The 24,206-nt window shown below is 42.7% G+C and overlaps 1 protein-coding gene across 5 annotated transcripts in view; it reads right to left on the bottom strand.

Moving 5' to 3' along the window:
* The window catches only part of Azin1 (antizyme inhibitor 1), a 34,612-nt gene extending 14,601 nt beyond the window's left edge, over positions 1-20,011 (bottom strand). For 2 of the 5 annotated variants that reach the window (XM_008851553.3, XM_029555199.1), the window contains exons 1-3: positions 19,627-20,011; positions 14,615-14,752; positions 6,884-7,029 (exon numbers count right to left, since the gene is read on the bottom strand). The gene's annotated coding sequence lies outside the window, so the exon portion shown is untranslated. The remainder of the gene's footprint in view (positions 1-6,883; positions 7,030-14,614; positions 14,753-19,626) is intronic. The other 3 variants (XM_008851552.3, XM_029555197.1, XM_029555198.1) reach the window with 2 other exon arrangements.
* Between the last annotated feature and the right edge of the window lie 4,195 nt (positions 20,012-24,206).

The raw sequence follows: 24,206 nt of genomic DNA, 5'->3' as shown, positions 1-24,206 counted from the left end.
ACAAATCTTCAAATCAGTAAAAGTAGATTTTAAACACAAAACATAGGCTCAATAGAAGTTATTGAAAAAGCAATCCCATATATATGGTATATGACAGCACTGAAGTTACCTGCAGATATATGTATTCTAAATGAAATTCTGAACACCAGGCATGGTGTCTCCCACCTGTAATCCCAGCACTTGAGAGGCCAAAGCTCTTAAGAGAGTGCCATAGTTCATTCAAGGAAAGCCTGCATTACAGGGTGCAACCAGCCTACACTGTACCAAGTGAGACACAGTCTCAATCTTTTAGAGAGAGACAATCTCCAGCTTTGATATAAACTGTCTAGCTCTTACTTCAAGTTAAATGGATACTCTGATCAAAGTGGCAATGTAGCTCCTTTATGATTATGTGACTTTGTGAAAAGATTCAAACAGGCATCAAAAGACCAGATTCTTGGCAATATAACATAATAATGTATAAACATTCAACAATTTCTGTAAACTGTCACTATTTCAGTAACTTGCTCAGACCTTAGCTATAACTGTATATTGTGAGAATCACCTGTAGTCCCAATAATCAGGAGTTCGAGAACAGCAACGGAAACATTAGCAAGAGTAAGTGAGGGCCACAGAAAGCATCATATAGCCATGAATTTTTACAACTGTTTAAAGGAGGCTGGAGAGGTGGCTTAACAGCTAAAAGCACTTACTGCTCTTCCAGAAGACCCAGATTTAGTTCCCAACACCCAGACAGTGGTTAACACTCATTAACTAAAATTCCAGAGGATCTGACACCCTCTTCTGGCCTCCATGGGTACCAGGCACAAACATGTGCACTTACATACATGCAGGCACAATAGTCATAAACACAAAAATAAAAACTTTATAAAACCAAAAAAACCCAAAACCCCACGCATTTTTAGTGTTGCCTCAGAAGTGCTAAAACTAGGGAACTGGGGATGTAGCTAGGTTGGTAGAGTACTTGCCTATTATGTACAAAGTCCTAGGTTGGATTCCCAGCACCACATAAATGGGTTATGGTAGAGCATGCCTATAATCCCGGCACTCAGAAGGTAGAGGCAGTAGATCAGTTCAAGGTAACACTCAGCTACATAGGGAGCACATTTTAAGCCAGTCTGGGTGACCCTTATTCTCAGGAAACAAGATGGGATGTACAGGACAGACATATAGAATTCTCTAAAACTAAGTTCTCAAATGCCAGAAATAGAAGAGGAAAAAAGAGTCAATAATCACATGGTGGTGCATTATCTATATTCTCGGCACTTGAGAACCTAAATCAGGAGGATTCTTGCAAGTTTAAGGCCAAATTAGGCTACATAATAGGTTTAAGGCTAGCCAAGGATACACAGCAAAATGCTGTTTTGGGCTCATAAAAAAACCCAATACTGCCGGGCATGGTGGCACATGCCTTTGATCCCAGCACTTTGGGAGGCAGAGGCAGGTGGATCTCTGTGAGTTCGAGCCTGGTCTCCACAGAGAATCCAGGCCAGCTGCAGCTACAGGGAGACGCTGCCTCAAAGATGGAAAAACAAAACAAAAAATTTAGACGGGTGTGGTGGTGCACACCTTTAATCCTAGCACTCAGGAGGCAGAGGCAGGCAGATCTCTGTGAGTTCAAGGCCAGCCTGGTCTACCAAGTACCTGCACGTGAACTAGTGAATTTAAAAAAAAAAAAAAAATTTGAGGAACATGGTCTAGCTACATTATGTAGCCTATGCTGGCCCTAACTTTTAAGACGTTTTTAGGTTAACTTATCCTTTTCCTCCTCAATCAGTCAAGTAAACCTTCTCTTCCTCCCAGTCACCAATTCTCTGAGGCAGCACATCCTGACATAACGGCTAATCACGACAGCAGGAACAAGATAAAACAAGTTCTCCACACAGGATACTAATCACTGCTGATACTGGTTTCTGGTTGCATACTAGTAATTGAAATAAGACTAGCTTTCTGGGCAACCTACTTGATTTAAAACCTACCTAGCCCAGTCACCGAGCTGCTGTCATAGACTCAGTTGTTTTCCCCTCAAACTGCCTATCTTTCCTATGTTCCACTCCACCAGTCCACCTTCTACACATGCTTTCCACAGGCCCTTTCCATTGAGGAAAAGGAATTGTATCATGTGTCTGTTATCCAGAACCTCCATTCTTTCAACACTTTTGCTTATAGAAGCAATGACCTGCTTCCTGGTGGCACTGAGGATTTATCAATGTTAAGAATTCAATAGAGACAGCAAGACCCTTACCCGCACTGTCCAAGACATCAATGATGATTACAATAAAAAGAAATTTGCCTGGGACTGGAGAGATAGCTTAGTGGTTAAGAGTATTGGCTACTCTTTCAGAGTACCCAGGTTTAATTCCAAGCACACATACGGGGGCCTAACAACCATCTTTAACTCCAGTTCCAGGGGATATGACACCCTCTTCTGACCCCTGCGGGCATTGTACAACATGGAGGCACTCACATACATGCAGGCAATACACTCATACACATAAAATATAATTAAAAAAAAAAGTTTGCCTGTGGTAGTTCTGTAATGTAGTATCAAGAATATAGAAAATTCGGCTACAGGATGACCTGTGAAAGCACACATCCCTATCCAGGGTTTTGGTGGAATTACAGATTCAGACCAAGGAAGGATTTAAGGCTAGACTGAGCTACACACAAAGGCTCTGTTCCAAACTAAACAAAAAATAATTAACCCCAACCTTTGCTCACTTCGAGTCGCAATATATATTTTTTACTATTATGTATTTACTTAGGTCCCTTGGGTTGGCTGTAGACCACCACAGGTAAATGGTGTCAATTGCAAAAGCTGTTTTCTTTTTCCTTTTGACCTTTTTTTGAGACAAGGTCTTCCCTGTAGCGCCAGGAGGCCTGGAATTCACTATGCAGACAAGGCTGGCCTCAATCTCACAGATTCACCTGCTCTGCTTCCCAAGTGATGGGATTAAAGGCGTAGTCCATTAACCCTGGCTCAGCTCTGGCTTTTAAAGATGGGACAATATAGCCTCAATTTACTATAGCTCAAGAAAGGTAAATTTTCCTTAATATTCATATCTTCTGCAAAATAAGATCCACTGGATGATTCTTACCTGATAAATGCCCACATTCTTCACGAACTTTTTATAAAGTAGTATCAGTTATGTCTACTCAAATATTTTCTAAATATATAATCTAGGTTTAATTCTCAGTGCCTATAAAAATAGCTTAAACTGAATAGCAAACATGTTTATAGTACTGTAAAAGGCACTGCTCTAAAACATGTGTGACAAAACTATTATGTTTGAAGCAAAATGAAAAACCTGTTTCACCAGCACCTCATTCTTTGTTAAAAGCAGGATTCAGGTTTTTGGAAACCTATATCACTCTCAATCTTTGTAAATCTCTGTCCCTTTGCTGGGAGATGGAAACCTCAAATGAGGAACTGTCCCCCATCAGAGTGGCCTGTGGACATGTCTGTGGGGCATTCTCTTAATTGTTAACTGATGCAGGAGAGTCCATCCTCCTGTGGGTGGTACCATCCCTGAGCAGGTGGGCCTGAGCAGGAGTTAAGAAAGGTAGGTGAGTAAGCCAGGAGAAGCAAACAAGCCAGTAAGCAGCATTCCTCCATGGTCTCTACTTCAGTTCCTGCCTCCAGGTTCCTGCCTCAAGAGTCAGTCCTTCAGTGATTAACTGTTAACCTTTAAGTATAAGATGAAATAAATCCTTTTTCTTCCCCAAGCTGCTTTTTTGTTCAGTGCTTTACCACAGAAACAAAAAGTAACTAGGAACAGAGCTGCTCTCCTTTTCTTCAAATTCCCTTGCTTTACCACAGAAACAAAAAGTAACTAGGAACAGAGCTGCTCTCCTTTTCTTCAAATTCCCTTGGTTAAGTTTATTCTTACTGGTATAAAATCATTCTATTGTACTCACAGCTTTTACTTATCTTCATATTACTGTGTTTTCCTTATCCCATTGGTGCTAGGGATTGAACACAGTACATCAGATAGACATGCTGAGCACACTAACCCTTGTTATTCTTTTTGAAACTTGTCTGGTTCTGAGAGATGAATACCTCACGTTTTCTATTTTGCATGCAACAATGTGTACCCAAATACATATAACTGTTACCATTATCATAAAGACACATTCTCTCAAGTCCCTTAGCAATCAATCTCCAAACCCATTCCAATCAGCCAAACACTTTGTAATTTTAAATATTAACTGAAGACCAAACCAAAACAATGGACAAATAATGGCTCTGTTGATAGGAATAAAAATACACTAATATTAATAAAGCATACCCTGGTTCTAAAGAAAAGATGCTTGGTGACTGCATACTCATCTGGGAGATGGAACTGCCAATTCAGAAGTAACTGTGGGTTGCTGACCAGAACCCTGACTGACAAAAGACTGTTAGAAAGTGAAATAAAATTCTGTATTAGGAGAAAAAATATTGCCACATCTGAAACCACGAAAACAAATGTTCGTATGTTATTTGATTTCTTATACTGAAAGCCACAACAAAATAGCTAAAACTAACACTAAAATATTAAAAAGGCTCTGATGTGTTGATTCTCGTTTCTAAGAGTCCTACAAATTCCAAGCCAGATTAGGATCTCCAGGACAAAGGACTTCACAACTCTAATATTAAGAGCTTGGATTTTGCCTGGCATTGTAGTGTATGCCTTTAACTCCAGCACTTGGGAGGCAGAGGCAGGCAGATCTCTGTGAGTTCAAGGTCAGCCTGGTCTACACAGTACATTCCAGCCATTTGAGGGTTTAAGAAGATCCTGTCTCAAAAAGAACCCCCCCTCCCCCCAAAAAAAAAAAAAAAAAAAAAAAAAAGAGTTCAGATTTTTTGGTTTTGCTTTTGGAGATCAAACACAGGACCTTATATAGCCCTAGCCATACTGGGACACTCCTGTACTTAAAAGGTGTAAGAAAAGTGTAAGAAACTCCCTGTAGGTATTCTGAAACACAAAGCTCATTTTCCAAGAGCTAGGGACATAGCTCAGTTTTATAGAGTACCTGCATGCACAAGGGCCTTGGATTTGGTGAAATGCCTGTGATCCCAGTATTGCAGTGGTAGTAGTAGAGGTAGAAGGATTATAAGCTTTAAGATCTTCCTCAGCTAGAGAGGCCAGCTTAGGCTACCTGAAACCAGTCTCAACAATAAAACTCAAATAGAGAAAGCCTATCTTCCACAATCTTAAGGAGCCTATACGCTTAATACACAAGTGACTGACATATAAATGCAAAGCTAAAAAAACTAATTCTGTAAAGAATCTACCATTTACAAATACCTTCAGAAGATGGGTCTCACTACGTAGCTCTGGCTTGCCTAAAACTCTGCTTCCAGAGTGTTGAGATTAAACGTGTGCACCGCCAAGCCTGGCAGAAGGCAAATTTTCTAAGACATTTTGCATTAACAAACTCAAATGTCATTTGGAGAGTTGGAGACATAGCTCAGTTGGTACAGAGTGCTTGCCTAGCATGCATTAGAGGCTTTAGATTCAATCCCTGGCCCAACTCAAACAAATTCCAGCACTAGGGAGATAGGGGTAGGAGTTAAGGTCATCCTTGCAACAGGGAGTTAGAAGGTAGCTTGGACTATGTAAGACTGTCTCAAAAAAGTCATTTGCTAGCCCAATATTTTCAACAATTGAAAAGGGTAAATATGAGTCCAGGTAGGCTAACCCCACACCTTTCCCATCTCTGTTATACCTTATGTCACTGAAAAACCTTAAAAAAGCAGTACAAAGACTCCAGGAATTTTTGCTTGCAACTTTTAAGTTGATTTTATTAAACATTTATTGATTTACTGTCTCTGTGTGTATACTCTGTGACATGCACGAAAGTGGATGTTAGAGGACAGTGTTTGGTAGTCAGTTCTCTCCTCCCACCACGAAAGCTTACCAGGCTTGGCAGCAAGTAACTTTACTAAATCATTTTCTTCATCTTAACAAAAACAGTTTATAGCTCCACTGTCACAAAAGCAATTTTTGCCTCAAAGTATCAAGTAAAGAATATTTTTGCTTTTAAGGGATATTAACTTATTAACATTTTAACCTAACAATGTTAAAGCCAGGTGTGGTGGCACATGCCTGTAATCCCTGTATGAGAAGCAGATAGGAAGGATACTTGCCAAGGTCAAAGCCAGCCTGGTCTACATAGTGAGTTCCAAGCCAGTCAAGGGTACATAGCAAGACCCTATCTCAGAAAACAAAAACAAAGCAAAATAATAAACAGTACGTTAAAAAGCCTCATAACCAGCATGTTACAGGAAGGCTGCAAGAAAATAAAGCATTTATGTGTTAGGAGGGAACAGTTATACTACAAGCCAGAATTTCCACCTCAACTTTTAATACTAGAGAAAACTCTTTTCTGAACCTTTTAATCTCTTTACTAAGAAAACCAAATTGCTGGGTCTAGTGATGCAGGCCTACAAATCCCAACACTAGGGAGAGGCTGAGGCCTACAAGTTTTAAAGCCAGCTGGGGGTACAGTGAGACTCAAAAGCCAAAAACAATTACTAAAAGTATTTTCTACTCACTAGCACTTTGAAAGCCACTTTAAACATCCTATTAACACAGTTGAATGAAAACGCTCATTTGTTTCACACTATCTCAAGTTGTTGAAATCTTAATTCTACTTTTGTAAATTTCCTCTTGGAATTGTATCTGAAAAAAAAAATGTGTAACATTCCTTATATACACCCTTATGTTGGTGTTTTTGATAATACATTTTAAAAAACAAAAAACACCAAAAAACAAAAGCTCTGAAGATGCACACATTGCTCCCTGAAGCCTCTCATGAGGTGGCTGAGTCCTCATATCTGGGAGCATAACTCCAAGAGCAGAGGCTGCAGCAGCTGGGCACTTGCCTTGTTACACACCTGCTACAGAGGCTTCTACAGTTGATTGTACTTCAGAAGAAACTGATACATCTTTCATATAATCACAAGATAATTCTGGCAGCAACAGCCCACTTGACACCAAGCTGGATGAATATGAGTCTTGGGTTTCTGAAGTGAAGACCTCCCTGGAAGTAGAACAGGGAGAGCTGAAAGGTTGAGAGTATCACTTCACAGGAAATTTACCTTAATAGTCAACAACCACTTTACTCGGGACTTTTTTTTTTTTTTTTTTTTTTGGACTTTTTTTTATTAAAAATGAAAGCACCAGGGCTGGAGAGATGGCTCAGTGGTTAAGAGCACTGACTGCTCTTGCAGAGGACCCAGGTTTGATTCCCAGCACCCACATGGTGGCTATGAACCATCCTTAACTCCAGTTCCAGGGGCATCTGAAGCCCTCTTCTGACCTCTGCAGCACTGCACGACACAGGTGCACTCATATACATGCAGGCAATACACTCATACACATAAAATAAAAATTAAAATAAAAAAATGAGAACACCATATTTTGAAATTTATACTACAACCGTAGAGATGACTAACTAAAGGCATTTATCTATTTACTTCAGGTAAGCACAGGATGACGTGGCATTCAGCTTTTAAAAATAATACAATGGTGTGTATCTGTACTCTACCTACAACAGAAAAAATGTTACTTACCACAGAATAACTTTGGAAGCACTGATCAGAAACCACTAGAAGAGGGTTCTAAAGGATGACTGGCACTATAAGCTCTACCTAAAGGGGGTCTGAACCACTAAAAGAAAAAACCAAAAACCAGCCCTAGAAAGCTACATACTAAAGCTGGTAGCTAAGATGTTCTAGTGGGCGGTAAAAAGAGCCTTTGCCACAACAGGTCAAAAACAGGTGACAAGACAAAAATGCCTACAAAGAGTCCTCATGATATCCAAACAGGTTTGCCTCAATGACAGCAACTGGAATCACAATAAACACAATAAATTTATTTTTCAAGGGATAAATTAAGGGGGGCAGGGGAAAATGACTTCAGTACACCTAGAGAAAGAATACTGAAGTCATATTTAAAAAGGACAAGAATGAATAGGAGCCAGGTATGTTGGCATATGGCTTTAATATCTGCACTATGGAGGCAGAGACAGGTGGATCTGAATTCCATACCAGATCAGCTGCGGCTTCACAGTTAAGACCCTGTCTCAATAAATAAAAACAAAAAAATTTAAACAAAAACCACTAATAGTTAATGGGGGGAGGTGTTAATGGAAATGAGCTCGATTTACTTCAAAATAAATATAAGATGCCCATGGAGGCCAGAAGAGGGTGCTGAATCACCTGTAGCTGGAGTCCTCTTGTAAAGGCAGTATACCCATTCTTAACCACGGAGCTATCCCTCCAGTCCCAAATATTAAAAAATTATCTTAATGTACAATTTTCAGTGATGTGATTTATACATATACAACTGCCATGCTTAGATGTGTTCTTCTTTACACTCAGATAAAGAAGTTACTATCCTGCTAACTGGTAATGTAGCCAAATGCTCAATCTAGGGCACACACCTAGGAATGAAACTGTTACAAGACTTTGAGTGGCAGATAGTTTTCAAGTCTTTCATTTTTTCATTATGTATTTGTTTTTCATTATTGACATGCTCTACAGTTTATAGGAGTTTATGTTTCATTTGGAAAACTAGTTTCCATGTTGAACACAGTAGAATATACCATCCTACTTCTCATCATACTAAAGAGAATATGTAAAGTATGTTGAACCTAGATGATAAACTAAGAAAATATTGTTTTTTATCATTTATTATTATTGTACGTGAGCATGTAAAGGTCAGAAGAGAACTAGAATTGGTTCTTCCCTCCACTTTCATGTGGGTTCTAGCAGAAAAGCACAGGTCATCAGGGCTGTATCCTCACACGACAAGTGCCTTTACCCATGGAGAACTGCGCCAAACCAATACTATACTTATTAAAACAACAAAAAAAAAACCTAACTGGGTGACATCTTTGCAGTAAGATATCTGCAAATTAAATTAAAAGTCAACATACAGCTAATACTAGTTCAGTCTACATGAGCACAGTCAATAAGGAACTGTATTCTAAGTAAAGAATCCAACTATATACAACCTAAAATATCCTTTCAACAGAAGCAGGTGAAATAATTTTTATTGGTATTTTTTTTTTTTTGTCTTTTTGAGACAGGGCCTCCTTGTAGCCCCAGCTGTACCGGAACTCACTGTGTAGACCAGGCTGGCCTTGAACTCACAAAGATCCGCCTGCCTCTGCCTCCCAAGTGCTGGGATTAAAGGCATGTGCCACCATGCCCAGCATGAATAGATTTTTTTAAGGAGACAAAAAGAACTGTGATTTTTTAATTTAGTTTTTGTTGTTTTTTTCAGAAAGGATCTCCCTGGCCTGGATCTTACAGAGATTGGCCTGCCTCTGCTCTGAAAGTTCTGGGATTAAATGTGTACGCCACCAAGCCCAGCAATTTTTTTTTTTTTTTTTTTTGAAGGCAGTTTCACTATGTAGTGGTTTCAAACTCAAGAAGTCTGCCTTGGCCTCCTGAGTGCAAGGATTAAAGTAGTGTTGCCACCATGCTGGCTATATTCTTTGACAATTTTTTACATGTAAACAAGGTATCTTTATCATATCCATTCAACTCCCCTCTCTCACTCCCCCCAAGACACCCCCCACATGCCTTCCCCCCTTTCTTCATGTTCTCTCCTTTTTTTGGTAACCCACCAAGTCCAATTAGTGTTGCCTGTCAGTATGCTGACCAATCTTGTGCAGGTAACCACAGCTGCAGTGAGTCCGTAAGTACAATAGCCATGGCATGAGCCAGTAACTATTTAAGATGTTTGCTATGGTCAATGCTACTCCAGTTCTATATAGCAGTACTTTCTCTGATGAGTTGAAATATTCCTTACTGGTATAGCTCCCAGATGTTGGAAACATTATAAACCAAGGAACTGCAAAGTTCTTTCACAAATATCTTAGTATTATTTTTATTCTATGTGTATGAGGTTATTGCCTACATGTGTGCAGCCATATTGTACAATTCCCAGGGAAGTCAGAAGAGCCATCAGATCTTCTAGAAATGGAGTTAAGGACAGTTATTAGCTGCCATAAGGGTGCTGGTTATCAAACCCAGGTTCCTAAGAGCAGTTAGTGCTCTTAACCACTGAGCCAGCCCTAGAACTAGAGAATGTCTTAAAGGTCAATTGCCCCCAACAAAGCTGAGGATCTAACCTAGGGCTTCATACATGGTGAGTGCTCTACTAATGAGCAATACTCACAGCCCCTAAATTTTATTTAGTCCCAATATACTAAATTTAAACATCCACTTGTGTTTGTGTATACCACCATATCTAAATTGCTTCTTGTTCATTTGCTGTAGCTTGTTTTTTTTTGTTTGTTTGTTTGTTTGTTTGTTTTTGTCGTTTTGAGACAGGGTCTCCCTGTAGCCCCAGCTAGCTGTGGGCTCACTATGTAGGCCGGACTTGAACTCACTGAGATACACCTGCCTCTTACGTTGGGATAGAAGGTGTGCACTGCCACACCTGGCATCAGGTTGTGAGTTATCTTGGTTATTTTGACCAAGTCATTGGGGCTGGCCTGGAACTCATTATGTAGACCAGACTGGCCTCGAACTCACAGAGATCTGCCTGCCTCTGCCTCCCCAGTGCTGGGACTAAAGGCATGCACCGCCATGCTTTTATGAAAAATAATATACTTTAGAACAGCTTTGCTTATGGGCTGGAGAGATGACTCAGAGGTTAAGACCGCTTGCTACTTTTGCAGAGGACCCAGCTTCAGTTCCCAGTACCCACATGGCAGCTCACAACCCTCTCTATATAACTATAGTTTCAGAGATTTCAACACTTTCTGACCTCTATAGGCGGTGCACGTATATACATGTAGGCAAGTTACACACACACACATACACACACACATTCATATACATCATCACTGTTAATCAAGGAACAACTAACTATCCTTGGTAATAAATTCCAGAAACCTCTTTATCCCCCTTTTCAAAAACTGGAGCTTGGTTAGGTATGGTGATGCACGACCTGTAATCTCAGCACTTCTGGCTTGAGGAAGAGGATCAGGAGTTTAAAGCTGACCTCAGCTATAACTGACCCTGTTAAAGAGAAAAAAGGGTGGGGTAAGGAAGACAAGATAGCTCATGCTTGTAGGGGGTTATCCTGATTAGGCCTTTAAGTCCTAGTAGTAGTGACTGAAGTAGAAAGATCCCAACTGATACCAGCCTGGGCTACACAGTAAATTTCAAGCCAGTCTGAATGAATGAATACAAGAGGTTCTCAGAACTTCTAGTTTTTAGACATTTACTGGCATGAACTAGCTCAAAATAGATGGCTAATTCAAAACCTTATCCTGAAGGCCAGTGTGGTAGCACATGCCTATAAACCCCAGTACTTAGAAAGCAAAAGCAGAACTGCAGTGATTTCAAGGCTAGCCTGGGCTCCACAGTGAGAACTAGGCCAGCCTTAACTACAATAGTCAGACCCTGCTTAAAAAAATGAAAAAAAGTTGATGTGCTGACACACAGAGAGGCAGGCAGATCTGAGTTCAAGGCCAACCAGGACCTCATAGGAACCCATCTCAAAAAAAGGGGTTAGTAGTGGGGGAATGTAGGAGAGGTGTAGAAAAGAAAACCCAACCTAATGTCAGATCCTAGAGCACAGAAACCCAAACGGAGTACTGGAATATTCAACAGTTCAAATAGAGTTCACACACTGACATATCTTACAATGCACAAGTATTTCCATGAAGGGTTAATGGCTTTTTTGTGTGTGTGTGTGTGTGAAACAGGGTCTCCCTGTAGCCCCAGCTGGCCTGGAACTCACTATGCAGACCAGGCTGGCCTTGAACTCAGAGATCTGCCTGCCTCTGCCTCCCAAGTGCTGGAACTACAGGTGTGCACCACCACACCTGGCTTGAAGGTCAATGTTTTATATTGTTGCTCCCCAGAAAGTAATCTCAGGATTTCAGTGTCCAAGAGAGCACAAACTATCAAACACAAAGATACTGTATTTCTGAGTAGTATGTTTAACTCTAATGAAACCTTTGAGACAATGTATCTTTCTGAATTTATAACTTGTCAAATTTCAGAGCAATAATGTAGTTCATGTTATATATTATGTAACACTTTCCAAGAGAATGAGTCAGCTCCCTGTAATCCTAGTATTTCCACAGTAAAATTTAAGACCATTAACACTAAATGAATAGGATAAAATTAGCCTTAAAGTCAGCACAAATTCAGGTCAAGTTTTTCTCCCAAATTATTTTAGGCTGGGTCAGAGAGATGGCTTGGTGGGTTAAAGAAAGGCACTTGCCACCAAGCCTGACAACCTGAGTTCAATCCCCAGGATTAACATATGATGGAAGAAGAGAACTACAGGTTGTCCTCTGACCCGCACATGCATACCATGACCCATGTTCCTTGACAGAAACATAAATGCAAAAAAAAAAAAAAAAAATTAAGGTGGAAAGAACAGATTCTGAAGTTAATGTTCTCTTCTCTCTCTCCATATATATCATGAAAGAGTTAATGTTGATTAAACCAAGAGATTTGAATTAAGATTTAGGGGCTGGAGAGATGACTCAGCTCTTGAAGAGGACCCAGGTTCAATTCCTAGCACCCATGTGGTGGCTAACAACCATCTGTAACTCCATTCCCAAGGGATCAAACGCCTTCTTCTGACCTCAGAAGGCAGTGCCTGACATGGGCACTCTTACATACATGCATACTCATATACATGAGAATATTTTAAAGGATATTTATCTTTTATTATTGTTTTCTTTAAAAGAAGAAACTTGCAGACAGACATGGTAGTAGCACATGCCTTTAAACCCAGCACTCGAGGTAGAAGCAGGCAGATCTGAGAGTTCAAGGCTAGCTTAGCCTGGTCTACAAATGGGAGTTCCCAGTCAAGCTACACAGCCTTTTTTAAAAAAAAAAAAAAAAAAAAAAAAAAAAAGATGAAGCACTTCTTCACCTTACAACTACAACTACTCTTTTTTTTTTTGGTCTTGTCTTTTTGAGACAGGGTCTCCTTGTACCCCAGCTGCCTTGAACTCAAGAGATTCACCTGCCTCTGCCTTCCAAATGCTGGGATTAAAGGCATGCACCACCATGCTGGGCCCTGGTTTGTTTTTTTTTTTAAGGCATAGTTTATTGAGTATACTGCAAGAGAGCTTGCCAATTAGGCAAGCCTGACCGGCAGTAAGCACTAAGGACTTTCATCTCCACCCCTAGCTGTGGGATTACAGGTATGCATCATCATACCCAGGTCCTCATGGTTACACAGCAAACACTTTACTCATTGAGCCATCTCCCCTGCCCTATAGAATAAATTAAAAACTACTCAAATCTGACCATTAAATTGAACAATTCAAATTTAAACAAGTTAATGGGGAATTACGTTTTGTACAGTAGCTAAATTCTAATACTCTGTACACAGATCAAGTTATCAAAAACTGAGGCTAGAGAGATGGTTCAGCAGTTAAGAGCACTAAAATGTAATCAAAAACTGGCCTTGACTATCTCCTGATGTGACATGCTGGGAGACATGGGCATTGTCTTTCAGAAAAGTCCCCTAAAGTTTTCCACCAGCTGAATAATGAGAAGCCAGCTTATGAAAAAAAGAACTCTTCCAAAAATAATAATAATGCCTGGCAAGATGCTCCTAACTAGGAAAGCTAAAACTTCTTTTATATTCATGCTTTCATATACAGCTTTACTGAGTGGAATATTCCTTTAAAAAGTCTTCAAAGATGGGTAAAAATGGCTGTGGGAAAAGGTGCTGACTGCCAAATCTGAGGACCCTGGGAGTCACATAGGGGAAAAAGAACCTACCTCTGTAGTTCAGCCTGATCCCCACAAGCTCACTGTGATATATATGCCCTTGTAAACACACCCCAACACAAACAGCAAATAAAATGTTTTTTAATGTCTTTGGTGCTGGGGACCGCTAACTGAATAGCACAGCACATGTTTAGAATGTAGGAAGCCCTCGGTTCAAGCTCCAATACCAAAAAAGGGTTTTTAACTTTTTTTGACCAAGCCAATGTATGAACCTACTAAATAAATGGCTGAACATGGTAAACTATATCCTAAAGCCAAAACTGCTCTCCAAATTATATTAAAATCTGTATTAGTAAAAATTTTTAGGGTTGTAGTTTGTGTTGAGGCAAAGACACACACACACACACACACACACACACACACACACACACACGGAATAAGAATATGTCCTCGTGCATATGTATATGGGGGGGGAATATGTCCTAAGAATGTGGGTGCCCAAGGAGGCAACAACAGGATGTTGGACCCCTGGAGCTGAAGTTGTACAGGTGGTTGTATGCTGTCTAATGTGGGTGATGGGATCCCAACTCTGGTCCTCTGCAAGAGCAGCAAAGTTCTCTTAACCACTAAGCCATTTCTCCAGCCCCCTAGCACAATGTCTTAATACACTATAATACTATTTATTATTCATTCAAGATAAAGTTTTAAGTGTTCCCATTTCTGATAAACAGCACATACAATCTTATCATTAAAATCTATAACCTATAACTATATAATCTCTGTAACTTGAAAAGGTTTTAAGAGTCACTGTGCTTGAAGAGGTACAAATTCCAAATTTTGAAAATCATTAAAGTAATATTTCAATTTTGTTACAAGTTCATCAGATGTGAAGATACTTACATGGACAAGTTAGGAGATGGAACCCCCCTATCATCAGCTAGGTTCCCAAGGTGGCTCAGCGTTGAAGTCGAACTGCTCTCTATACAGCACTTCTCCTAGGCCTTCTGGGTAGTTGTATACTCGGTCAGAAAGTTCGCCCTAAAGAAATGAAAGTAGATAGTGCTACATTTAGAAATCAGGTTGTGTTGTTTCAAACAGGTTGACTTAAACATGACCTATAAATTAAGTTTTAATTTAATAGTGTGTTCTGTTAAAGTGACATTACAACCAGACATGGTAATACATGTTTGTAATCCCAACACTCAGGAGGCTAAGGTAGGAGGATTGCTTTGAGTTCAAGACCAGCTTGGGTTAGATATTTTGATCCTGTCTCAAACAAACAAAACTAAAAATATTTTAAATGCATAATGTTTTAGGACAATCTAATATTCAGAAACTACATGGAGCATCTTTTAGATTAAGTTCAAATTATTCTCTGCTTAAAGTACAAATTCCTACTACAATACTAAAAGGTTTTATGACTTAAGCTATACATGGTGGTGCATACCTGTGATCCCAGCACTTAGGAAGGCAGAAAGCAACCAAGGAAAAACCCTTATATTGAGAAAGTAAGGTTTTTTTTTTTATACCTAACCTATCTATGCCTACTTCATTCTATTATCATTAGAAGAAATTAATGTAAAGCTTGGCACACTTCAGAGAGTGCTGAATTAGTTTTAGTAATGTCCACAGAAGCCAGAAGAGGGCATCAGATTTCCTGAAACTAGAGTTACAGATGGCTGTTAGCTATCATGTGAGTGCTGGGAACTGAACCCAGGTCCTCTGGCAGAGCAGCCATGAGCAATCTATCCAGTCCCAAGGGGTTACTGTTTTAGAGCAGTTCAGCCTGATAGTATTTTCTAGGAAAAGGGTAATAAGGATACCAGAAACACTAAAGCAAAAATTATATACAAGTTCAAAAGGTTGCACGATTTCAGAATACTCTATACATTCCTAAAGCCTGTCTTACCTCCAATCAGGATTCAAGGCAACTTGGAATAAAGTAAAAATGTTCCACCTAGTAAAAAACACTGACAACTTTTTTTTTTTTGTCTTTTTGAGACAGGTCTCCTTGTAGCCCCAGCTGTCCTGGAACTCACTATGTAGACCAGGCTGGCCTTGAACTCACAAAGATCTGCCTGCTCCTGCCTCCCAAGTGCTGGGATTAAAGGCATGTGCCACGACACCCAGCCAAAAACATTGACCACTTTTAAAGATTAAAGACATTCATGTTTGCTGAGGGAAAGAACCCACATCCAATTGTGTGGTGGCTCATGCCTGTAATCCCTAGTACTTAGGCAGTAAAGGCAGGAAGATCAGGAGTTCAGCATCAGCCTGGGCTACATAGCAAATTGGAAGCCAGTTAGGCTACATGAGATGCTGTCTCAAAACAACTTCTAATGATGATCATGACCTTAGATTCCAAATAAGATACTAATCTATAAACTTTTTTTTGGCAGTGCTGGGAATCAAACCTATGACCATGTGCATACAAAGGCACTAACCTATATGTACGCATGTGCATACATATCCCCAGCTCCCTAACCTCCTGAGTGCTGGGATTAAAGATGAGCACCACCAAGCATGGTTAGACCAGTCCTTTTAGGCCTAAGCAGACACATAATTTTTTTTTCTTCAAATACCTAATCTTAAACTAAAAGCCTAACCATGCTGGAAAGCAGTTCATCCTCAACTATCCTAAGGAATGGGATAATTATCCTGGCTGATTTATTATTCATCTTTCCCCTGCTTTTTAATTCACATTTTTTTTTTGACACAGGGTCTCCCCTATAGCCCCGCGTGGCCTAGAACTTGCTCTGTAGACCAAGCTGGCCCCTATTTCAGAGAGCCACCTGTTTCTGCCTGTGTCCAGAGTGCTAGAATTAAAGGTATATCCTACCATGCCCAGCTTATTCATAGTTATTTTGCTGCTACAGCAACCCAAGACCAGTGCTTTCTAGACACTGAAGAATACTCTTTAGGCCAGGCACAGTGGTGCACTGCTTTAAATCATAGCACTGGGGAGGCAGAGAGAGGCAGGTGGATCTCTGAGTCCCAGGTCAACCTGATCTACATATCAAGTTCCAGGTGGGCCAGGGACACATAGTGAAACCCTGTCTCAAAAACAAAAAGCAAAGAACAAAAACAACAACTTTAAACCATTCCCATTTAACAGATACTCCTAGGGAATTAAGGCTCTCAAAGGCACTTTCTAAGGAATACTTTTAAAAGTAAGGTAAGATGTGCATTTACATACAAGATAAACACAATGTTTATCTAGAAAGAGAAAACATAAAGGCAAGTGATGTAGACAAAAGGCAGACTGGAAAAAGATAAATTACTCTCTATTTAGAATGCTTTGTATAAATGGGATGGCCCTAGAACTCTATGTAGCCAAAGATGATACTGAACTTTCTGACCCTCTGGTCTCCAACCTCCCAATTGTGAGGATTGCAGGTATGTACCACTTCACCAGTTCATGTGGTGTTGGGAGCTCAAACTCTGGGTTTTGTGAATGCTAGGCAAGCATTCTACCAACTGAGCTTCAAAACCAGCTCCACCTTGTTTTTTAAAAAAACACTTATTTTTTAAATTGTGTGTATCCATGTGTTCACACTGGAGCTATAGTTACAGGCAAGTGTAACCTGCCAGATGTGGGTGCTGGGAACAGAACCTGGGTCTTCTGTAGGAGTAATACCTGCCCTCTGAGCCATCTCTCCAGCCTCAGTTGTCCCAGTTGGCACTACTCAAATTTTTTTCAAAATCATTTTTTTTTTGCATTCTTTACCAAATATTACTATTATCTTGGCAACTTTTCTAAAAAGTTTTTGTTAGGTATTCACATAATGGACCACTACACAGTCTAGCCTATTTATTGATATTAAAGAAAGCATACTAAATTAAAGTCTTTTGCACAAAACAATGTGTGATCAACTCATTCCATTTATGTGTTAAATTCTTTGATTTTTAAAAAAGAGGCCTCTGTTCAGGGAACTTTGTGAGATATTAGCAGTGTTCTATATCTTGAAAGAGATTTAGATTCCAAAGTTGTATCTACTTTGGAGGCAGGATTTTGCTACTATGTAGCCAAGATTGGCTTCAAACAATCTTCCAGGGTTCTGGAATTACAGGTGCATGCACTGTATCCTTTGTTAAAACTCATCATATGGAAGTGGGCCACTCACACCTGTAATTTCAGCACATGGGAGACTAGGGTAGGAAGTAAATCAGCAATTGGAGGTCAAAGGTAGCTACAAAGTGAAACTGTTAAAAAACAATAATAACCAAAAAAACCCTCATCGAAAAGAGCAAGAATCTTACTGACTTTTTTTTTTTTTTTTTTTTGGTCTTTTTTCAGACAGGGTCTCCCTGTAGCCCCAACTGGGGGCCTGGAACTTGCTACATTGACCAGGCTGGCCTGGAACTCACAGAGATCTGCCAGCTTCTGCCTCCCAAGTGCTGGGAGTGCTGGGATTAAAGGGTGTGTACCACTATGCCTGGCGACTTTTTTTTTTTAATTGCAGAGTATGGAACTGTACTTAATGATGTGTACAAGCTAAACTTGGAGGTATCAAGTTTCTGGTGTCTGACAAAGAACAACAAGATACTATAAGGTAAGGCAAAAAGTTAGCTGCAGTGTCTAAGTTGGAGGTACCACTTTCACATTTTTAGGTTCGTTATCATGTAATAAAACCTCCGGTGAGAAAGAACTGATTACTTTCACTTACCTCTGAATCATCTACGATCACTTTAAACACAATCTTTCCTACTTGATGTTAACTCCTGGGGCAAGGCGAGAACCTGCACACTCGCCTAGGTGTCACACTAAGAAATTAGGGGCCTTCCAAAAAATCGTCAGACCTACATATGCCAGGCTAATTTTCAGTCCACAGCAAACTTTTCCTGAACACTCAGCAAGGAAAAGAGTTCCTTTTAGTCTTCAAATTCTCACGCTGGCTGGAGATTCAATGGTCAAACTCGACAGGTCACGGAACAACTTAACAGAGCCACCAACATCACCCAATAACGAGTTCCCTCTGGTTGAACACCCTGAGGCTGTAAACGGTGCAGGGACCATTTTTTGCTTCCTGGCCAGAAAACAGGCGCTCAGGGTTTCCAACACGTCACGCTACCAGTAACTGCTGGCAGCCAAGATGGTACTTGATAAGCCCCGTCCACCTACCCTTCTCCCTCGTTCTGCCCGGTGATCGCACCCAGGACCAGAAAACCAAACCTTTGGTGACTAATCCACAGGCTTTAGGAGGTGACTGGGGTGAGTGAAGGCGACTTGGCCCAATCAGGAGAGCCGCAGGGGCGGAGCGGCAGCACCGAGGCTTCCAGAAGGGGCCAAAGGCCTACCCGCTCGCTACTTGACACCGGGGTTTCCCCGCCGTCGAGCCCCGAATGAGGTCAACCTTCCTCCGCCAGAGGGGGACCGCGCTCCCCGCACCCCTCCCCTCAAGAATACGGCCTCCTCCCAGCTGTCAGCAGACACCGGCTCGAGGCCCGCCCCGCTCCATTCATAACCCGCGACCGGGCCGCCGCAGTCCATCGCGCAGCCTATCCAGCCGGCACCGCCGCCCAAGGCCTGGACACAGCGCCAGCCCGGCCGGCGGGACCCTCGACCCCTCAGGGCTGCGGCCGGGCCCCCTCCCCGGAAACAGCAATGCACCACGGGAGCGGGGTGGGGGCCGCAAGGCACCAGGAGGGGACGGCGACCCCCACGGGCCAGCCCCCCGAGCGCGCCCCCGCGCGTACACGCCCCCTCGCCTCGGCCGCCGGCCACCTCAGTCAGGGTCGCGAGGCGCGGCCAGCCCGGACCACCGACAGCCGCCACACACGCCGCCGGCCGCCATGTTCGAGGCCGCCGGCTGCGGGGCACTGCGGGGACAGCGAGGGCGGCGTGGTCCCCGCCGAGGCGCCCCGACCACCCCGCGCCCAGCCCCTCCCGCTACCCTCCGCCCGATACTCACGTGAGATAACGGCCCAAAGAGTCGGGTAAAGCGTCTTCTCTTTTTCGGCGGAATTTTTAAAGAGGGATGTGGTTACCTTGAGCAGAAATACCCAAGGCGGCCTGGGCCATAGGCTGCGGGGACGACGTGAGGGAAAGAGCGCGGCACCGACACCAGCTGAACAGCAGTGGCGGCGGCTGCCGAACAGGAGAAATGGAGCGGCGCAAGTAAAAGGAGAAAGGCGCGGGCTACGTGAGGAGAGGATTCAGCCTCGTCACACCGCAGAGAAGCAGAGCAAGAAGGGTGAGAAGAGGCAGAGAACGCGACGACCGACAGGGAGAAAAGGAAACACCGCAGCCGACAGACGAGCCAGAGTGTGGGAAGGCGGCGCCGGCGCCGCCAGTATTTATACAGAGGGGGCGTGGCCTGTCAACGTCACAGCCGGTCAGGCAGCGGCGCGAGTAGGGCGGGGCCAGCTGCCTCCAGGGGATCAGGGAGGGGCGGAAGAGGAAGGAGGGCGGTGCAGGGGGGCCGAGGGGAGGGGACGGTCGGGCTGGCAGGTGCTGGCCCGCCGCTGGCTTCCCGCCCTCTGGCCTCCCGGGGCTCCCCGTCGGCTTGACGGATGCGTGGGCGGGGCAGAGGCTGGCGATCGGGCTGTAGCGAGCCCCCCCCCCCATTCCCACCTCTGCGGCGCCTGCGCTCTACGCTGTTAGCGAACCCGGCGCTTTGTGAGCTGGGTCCACGTTGACCGCGGAGGTCCGAACCGTCCTGGGTCTCGGGCACCGCGACACCTGTTATGCAGGGGAGGTTGGTGGGCGCCACCGGGGGCGTTTCTCAGTGCTGCTGACTCGACTTGGTGAGAACTGTGGACTACGCCCGGGACTGCCCCCCCCCCCCACACACACACAGGTTCGGCCCCGGCGTCCTGCTCTCCTTTATGGCAGGGAATTCCTCGTGGCCAGGAAGGACTGGGGTGGTGTGGTTACAGAGGCTTTTGATCGCGCCAGAAGGTTCCTTCACGTTCGTATGGTGCAGTAGGGATTTTTTTTTTTTTTTTTTTAAGGACCTTGGCTTTTTTCTGTCTTTTGGTCTTTTTGAGACAGGGTCTCTCTCTCTCTAGCTCCAGCTGTTCTGGAACTCACCATGTAGACCAGGCTGGCCTTGAATTCACAGAGATCCGCCTGGCTCTGCCTCCTCAGAGCTCTAGGTCTTCATTTTCTAAAACGGTTGCTGCAGTCAGACTCCGTCCAATTTAAGGCAGGACCTGTGTTTGAGAGATTGCTGGTGTTACAATGTTAGAGACATACATGATTTTAATCACCCATATTTTCCCTTTCGTGTTCATTTTAATTTTTCTGTTGCTTAATAAAGTTGCTAGCGGATCTAAAATGAAATAGCATACGTAGCTTTTTAATTCTCATTCTCTCTCTCTCTCTCTCTCTCTCTCTCTCTCCCCCCCCCCTCCTCTTTTTGAGACAGGGTTTCCCTGTAGCTCAGCTGGCCTGAAACTCACAGAAACCTGCCTGCCGGTACCTCCCAAGTGCTGGAATTAAAGGCGTGCATTGTACCTCCTAAATGCTGGAATTAAAGGCGAGCACTACCACGCCTGTCTAATTTTTTCTCTTTTTTTTTTTTTTTTTTTTTTTTTTTTTTTTGTCTTTTTGAGACAGGGTCTCCCCGTAGCCCCAGCTGTCCTGGAACTCACTATGTAGACCAGGCTGGCCTTGAACTCACAGAGATCCACCTGCTTTTGCCTCCCAAGTGCTGGGATTAAAGGCGTGCACTACCACACCCGGGTTTTTATCATTTTTTTAAAAGCCCAGCGATCAGATACTTGGTCTTGCCTTTCTAAAGCTTGCAACTCAGACTCAGCAAAAATGGGAGTGGGATGGGCAGATAGGGCATTACTATGTAGCTCAGGCTAGCTATGAAATTCATTATTCTACCTCCGCTTCACAAATGCTGGGATTACAGGCTGTGTCTGAGTTAAGAAAGGCTGGGTGTGGGGGCACACACCTTTAATCCCAGCACTCAGGAAGTAGAGGCAGGCGGATCTCTGGGAGTTTGAGGCCAGCCTGGTCTCCATAGAGAATCCAGGCCAGCTGGGGCTACAGGGAAACCCTGTCTCAAAAAGACCAAAAAAAAAAAAAGAAATCCTCCAAGGTTAAGATCCTTGAAATTAAGACCCTGACTTTTCTTTTTGCCGTCTTTCATTCTTCCCTTACATTTTCCCTGTAAGCAGCACTGTGATTAATAAATCATCAAAGTGGAGAGGAAGAGAGCCTTAAGTGGGAGAGCAGGAGATCTTGCGAGGCCAGAATGTCTCAGAGGCAGAGTATTAGGTAGAAATTAGGAACTGTAGACTCAAGTCCTAATTTTATTTTTCCAAATTTTTCACTGACATGTCTTAGATGACTTAGTTTTCTCCCCATCCCCCCTTTTTTTCTTCTTTTTTTGTCTATCTTTAGACAAGGTATGTAGTCCATACTGGCTTTGAATTCATGGCAGTCCTGCCTTGGCCCCTGGAGGGCTGTAATTTGTGTGCCATCATGCCCAGCCTCTCCCATTTCTTAAAAGTTCTAACCTATTCAGAACACAGCATCTTCACTAGACACCCTACAACCACCCCCCCACCCAGACTCCTCTACACCGGTCCCACAAAAAGGAAAGTTAGAGGTGAACACCCCACTTGAACAAATCTTGCTTACAGTCTAGCAGGGGAAATAAAACGTATAGAAAACATATAAATGCTGCAAGGAACTTAGAAAAAGGAAGAAATAACCAGCTGAGAGAAAGGCTGCCAGGCAACAGTTGAGAATGAATTTGAGTGCTTTTGTTCCAGAAAAGGGAAACAGGTGATTTTGAAAGCCAGTGTTCCAGCAAAGGAAACATGAAAGAAAGCACAGAAATGAATGGGTTAGGGAACTGTGAGTGGGCTTTCTACCTCACACCAGTGACAAAGTTGCAAAGGAGACTGAAAAGTTAGCGTTAGGGTGAGAGGCCAAGAAGGGATTGTAGGTGCCAGAGCTATGGCTCAGTGGTTAAGAGCACTAGCGTTCTTGCAGTGGACTCAGGTTCAGATCCCAGAACCCACATGGCAGCTAACACCCCATCCTTAACACCAGTTCCAGGATCCACCTCCCTCTTCCTGTCTACATGTGCATCGCACACATATGGCAGACTTACATACATGCAGGCAAAACACTCATACATGTAAAATGAAAATAAAAAGAAGGGATTGGAATTTGGGCTTCATTCTAAAAGCATTAGCCAGGGACATAATGGAGTATCATACCAATAGTGCCATGTAGCCTATAATGAACGTATAACCATGATTTACTGTTTTTGGTTGCTTCATGGTCTCACTATGTAACCCAGACTGGGCCCAGACTCCTAGTCCTGCCTCAGCATCTCTACTGCTGGGATTACAGGCATACACCACCACATCCAGGTAAAGAGATGGTTTGAAAGTTTATTCAGTGGATTGCAAAGAGGTAGGTTTGGCAGAATCTTGAAGTTTAAAAAATTACTAAGAAGTGGAATACGTTAATGCACACCTGTAATCCTAGCATTGGGAAAGCAAAAGCAGGAGGCAGGTTCAAGGCCAGCCAGGTCTGCATAGTGAGTTCCAAGCTAGCCAGGGCTACACAGTAAGACTGTCTCAAAACAACAGTGACAACAATAAGGACAACAACAAATTAAAAAAACAGGTATAGTAGTATATGCCTGTAACCCTAGAACTTGGAAGACAAAGGCAGGAGAACTGCCATAAGTTTGAAATTAGTTCTAGGTCAGCCTGGATGGCAGGATAAGAATCCTGTCACAAAGGAAACAAATCCAAATCTAGGTAGTTCCCTGGAAATGGAGTGATCTAGAGCCCTTCTGGTGTGGGTTTGGGAGCCTTTTCTATAGATGTGATAATTGAGGAACTGTTCCAGTATACAGGAAACAGAAGATAATAAGCACAATACTTAGAGAAATGCCAGGGAAAGGGGACATGGGCAGAAAGGACCAGGAGGACTGGCTGAAGAAGTAGAGAATTAAAATTGTGCAGTAAAAACCCATTAAGCAGGTATTTGTTGCCAGATGGAATGTATTAGCATATCACTCAAAAGGATGAAAAAACAGGTTCTGGTGTCAGCAAGTGGAAAATTGTTGGTAAACTATTGTTCAGACTTTATCATATAGGCATTGGGAAAGGCGATCCATAGGAGTTATTCCCATTTTAGAAAAGATGCTGGCCAGGGCTGGAGAGATGGCTCAGTGGTTAGGAGCACTGGCTGCTCTTGCAGAGGACCTGGGTTCGATTCCCAGTACCCACATGGTGGCTGTCTGTAACTCCAGTTCCAGGGGATCTGACACTGTCTTCTGACCTCTGAGGGCCTTGTACAACACAGGTGAATTTACATACAAACAGGCAATACACTCACACATAAAATTAAAAAAATAAAATATTTTGAAAAAGAAGTCAGGCATGGTGGAGCACATCTTTAATCTCAGTACTCAGGAGGCAGAGGCGAGTGGATCTCTGTGAATTCAGGGTCAGCCTGGTCTACATAGTGAGTTCTAGGTCAGCTGGAGCTACTGAGAGACCCTGTATC

Source organism: Nannospalax galili, unplaced genomic scaffold (genome assembly GCF_000622305.1).
Source record: "Nannospalax galili isolate Female #2095 unplaced genomic scaffold, S.galili_v1.0 scaffold284, whole genome shotgun sequence".
Taxonomy (NCBI): domain Eukaryota; kingdom Metazoa; phylum Chordata; class Mammalia; order Rodentia; family Spalacidae; genus Nannospalax; species Nannospalax galili.
Note: the sequence above shows the minus strand (reverse complement) of the source record. Positions and strands in the feature narration are given on the sequence as shown.